The 4,124-nt window shown below is 40.0% G+C and overlaps 1 pseudogene; it reads right to left on the bottom strand.

Annotated features, from left to right (window-relative positions):
- Positions 1 to 2,397: 2,397 nt before the first annotated feature.
- Positions 2,398 to 3,349, bottom strand: LOC112667921 (olfactory receptor 56A3-like; annotated as a pseudogene).
- Between the last annotated feature and the right edge of the window lie 775 nt (positions 3,350 to 4,124).

The following is a 4,124-nucleotide window of genomic DNA, read 5'->3' as shown; positions in this document are numbered from 1 at the left end:
CTCTAAGATCAGGAACTAGACAGGGATGTCCACTCTCACCACTGCTATTCAACATTGTACTAGAAGTCCTAGCCTCAGCAATCAGGCAACAAAAAGAAATAAATGCCGTTCAAATTGGAAAAGAAGTCTAACTCTCCCTCTTTGCAGATGACATGATACTGTGTATAGAAAACACTAGACTCCACCCCCAAGATTGCTAGAACTCATACAGCAATTAGGTTGTGTGGCAGGACACAAAATCAATGCCCAGAAATCAGTGGCGTTTCTATACAGTAACAATGAGACTGAAGAAAGAGAAATTAAGGAGTCAATCCCATTTACAATTGCACCCAAAAGCATAAGATACCTAGGAATAAACCTAAACAAAGAGGTAAAGGATCCATACCCTAAAAACTACAGAACACTTCTGAAAGAAATTGAAGAAGACACAAAGAGATGGAAAACTATTCCATGCTCATGGACTGGAAGAATTAATATTGTGAAAATGTCAATGTTATCCAGGGCAATTTACACATTTAATGCAATCCCTATCAAAATACCATGGACTTTCTTCAGAGAGTTGGAATAAATCATCTTAAGATTTTGTGGAATCAAAAATGACCCCGAATAGCCAGGGGAATATTAAAAAAAAAAACTAGGGCTGGGGGCATCACAATGACAGATTTCAGGTTGTACTACAAAGCTGTGGTCATCAAGACAGTGTGGTACTGGCACAAAAACATACACATTTATCAGTGGAACAGAATAGAAAATCCAGAAGTGGACTCTCAACTTTATGGTCAACTAATATTTGACAAAGCAGGAAAGACGATCCACTGGGAAAAAAAAGACAATCTCTTCAATAAATGGTGCTAGGATAATTGGACATCCACATGCAGAAGAATGAAACTAGACCATTCTTTACACCATACACAAAGATAAACTCAAAATGGAGAAAGATCTAAATGTGAGACAAGATTCCATCAAAATCCTAGAGGAGAACACAGGCAAAACCCTTTTTGAACTTGGCCACAGCAATGTCTTTCAAGATACATACATGAGGCAAGAGAAACAGAAGGAAAAATGAATTACTGGGACTTCATCAAGATGAAAAGCATCGGCATAGCCGAAGAAACACTCAACAAAACTAAAAGACGACCTAGAGAATGGGAGAAGATATTTGCAAATGACCTATCAGATAAAGGGCAAGTATCCAAGATCTACAAAGAACTTATTAAACTCAACAGCAAAGAAACAAACAATCCAATAATGAAATGGGCAAAATTCCTGAATAGAAATTTCACAGAGGAAGACAGAGACATGGCCAAGAAGCCTATGAGGAAATGCTCCACATCACTGGCCATCAGGTAAATACATATCAAAACCACAATGCATACCACCTCACAGGAGTGAGAATGGTGAGAATTAATAAGACAGGAAACAACAAATGTTGGAGAAGATGTAGAGAAAGTGGAACAGTCTTGCACTGTGGGTGGGAGTGTGAACTGGTGCAGCCACTCTGGAATACTGTGTGGTGGTTCCTCAAACAGTTAAAATACATGTGCCTTACCACCCAGCAATTACACTGCTGGGGTTTTACTACAAAGATACAGATGCAAAGAAACCCTGAGACACCAGTATCCCAATGTTTATAGCAGCAATGTCCACAATAGCCAAACTGTGGAAGGAGTCCCAGTATCCATCAATAGATGAATGGATAAAGAAGGTGTGCTATATGTATACAATGGAATATTACTTGCCATTAGAAATGACAAATACCCACCATTTGCTTCGACGTGGATGGAACTGGAGGGTATTATGCGGAGTGAAGTAAGTGAATTGGAGCAGGACAAACATTATATAGTCTCATTCATTTGGGGAATATAAAAATTAGTGAAAGGGAGTAAAGGGAAAGTAGAGAAAATGAGTGAAAATATCAGTGAGGGTGATGAACATGAGAGACACCTAACTCTGGGAAATGAACAGGGGGAAGTGAACAGAGAGGTGGGCGGGGTGTTGTGGTGACTGGGTGATGGGCACTGAGAGGGGCTCTTGGTGGGATGAGCACTTGGTGTTCTGCTAAATACTGGCAGATTGAACTCCAATAAAAAATAAAACAAACCACTTTTACTATCTGGAAAAAAATAAATTTCTCACTTTAGAACCTGCCCAGTGGAAATCCAGTATTTTGTCAAAATAGGATAATATGCGTGGGTATAGCAAAAGAGGCTAAGGATATTGTTAAAAGAGAAGTGAGATAAAGGAAACATATAATGATACTTAAGTTTTATTAAAGAAGGAACAATATCCAATTTACCCAGTTTGAGATTATGACTCATAGATATAAATTGCAGGTCACTCACCCATTATTGATTCAAAATCATCTAATTTAGGAAGGCAGAGCTCCAGTTGTCCTCACTACCATCCTTTGTTTAGTAATCTCTGGATTCCTTGCTTGATCTCCTGAGTTCTCACTCCATAAACAATGGGATTGAGGGCTGCAGGAATGACATGGTGGAGAACATTGAGCAAGACTGGCACATCAGGGGAGACTTTCTTCTTTGCCACATGAGTGAGCACGAAGACCAGAAGGATAGTACTGAAGAAGAGGATAAGGATGAAGTGAGAACCACATGTGCTCAGGGCTTTGGCCATAGCACCCTCTGCCTTGAGTCTCAGCACAGCTCGCAGTATGAGGCTGTAGGAAAGGAAGATAAGGATGAGATCAGATCCTAGCAGTGTCCAGCCTGCAGCAAACTGGTAGAGGCGATTGATGGTGACATCATCACAGGAGAGCTTGGAGACAGACATATTGGCACAGATGCAATTCTCAATGACATTTCCCCCACAATAATGGAGTCTGGATGATAGAATGGGAATAGGCACTGTAGAAATAGCATTCCTGGCCAAAATAAAAATGGCAGCCTTCACTACAAATTGTTCTGTGATGATGGATGGGTACCTCAGTGGGTGGCAGATGGCCACATAGCGGTCATAGGCCATGACCATGAATGTGCAGGACTCCATGGCAAGGAAGCAATTCATGATGTACATCTGAATGAAGCAGGCATAGAAATTGATGGACCTGAGATCAAACCAGAAAATGGTCAGGACTTTGGGGATGACAGTGAGGCAGAGCACGATGTCCAATAGGGAGAGGATGCTGAGCAGGTAGGTAGTACATGGGCTCGTGCAGAGAGGCCTCCAGCCAGATGGTGATCAGGAGGACACCATTGGCCCCCATGGCCAGGAGGAAGAGGAGGCTGAGGGGCAGGGAGAAAGAAAGTTGCCAGCCGGGAGACCTGACAAAACAATTCAGGAGAAAGTCTGAAATCTCAATGGATATGGTCCCATTTTGATTTGTTGTCATCTGTCATATATTTCTACAGTTTTCCTTTAGTGATCTGTAAAATTAGGGTAAAAATTAGCTACTGAATCAAGACACATAAATTCACTACAATTTGCTTCACCTAGGTGAAACTTGTGTGAGTCCTAGCAGGTCATCAAGCCATGTAAATTCATGTCTTTATTCTTTGTGTTCTGATCTTGTTGTGATAATTCTATCACTAAGCAGTGTAGAGGACTAAGGTATATGGTTCATTTATACATTTTTGATTTGTTCAAGTTCTGCTTTTGAGAGAATGTTATGTCTTTGTAGCAACAAAAGAAAGGATAAAATTACTTTGAAAAGTACTTTGGGACAATGAGTCCCTAGATTTGTCTTTATAAGTTTCTTCCTTTTTGTTTTTTTGTTCTTTAATGACTACTTACCTATATAACACATGACAATTTAACTGTAACAACACACAGAAATGAGTAACAGAGTCTGTCACAAAGTTTGACTAGGTACAGATTCCTAGTTTTCCATGCCACCCCTGCTCTGAATTTTCAGCTATAGTTGGCTTTAATAACAGATTAAAAATACTATATCCTGGCATGTTTCTCTAAAAAGTCATTTTAATTTGGTGGTATGGATCCTGCCAAGTAATTGCAAATACATCTTCATACGTGTGGGATTCTTGACTTCAGGAATGGAACAATATAAAAGTAGAATGTGCACTTGCACATATGTATGGAGGAGGCATATGTGTCATTGAAGAAGCTAATCATTGATAATTCTCATTGCAATCGTGTGAGAGTGATGA

The sequence above is a fragment of the Canis lupus genome, chromosome 21 (genome assembly GCF_003254725.2).
Source record: "Canis lupus dingo isolate Sandy chromosome 21, ASM325472v2, whole genome shotgun sequence".
Lineage (NCBI taxonomy): Eukaryota > Metazoa > Chordata > Mammalia > Carnivora > Canidae > Canis > Canis lupus.
Note: the sequence above shows the minus strand (reverse complement) of the source record. Positions and strands in the feature narration are given on the sequence as shown.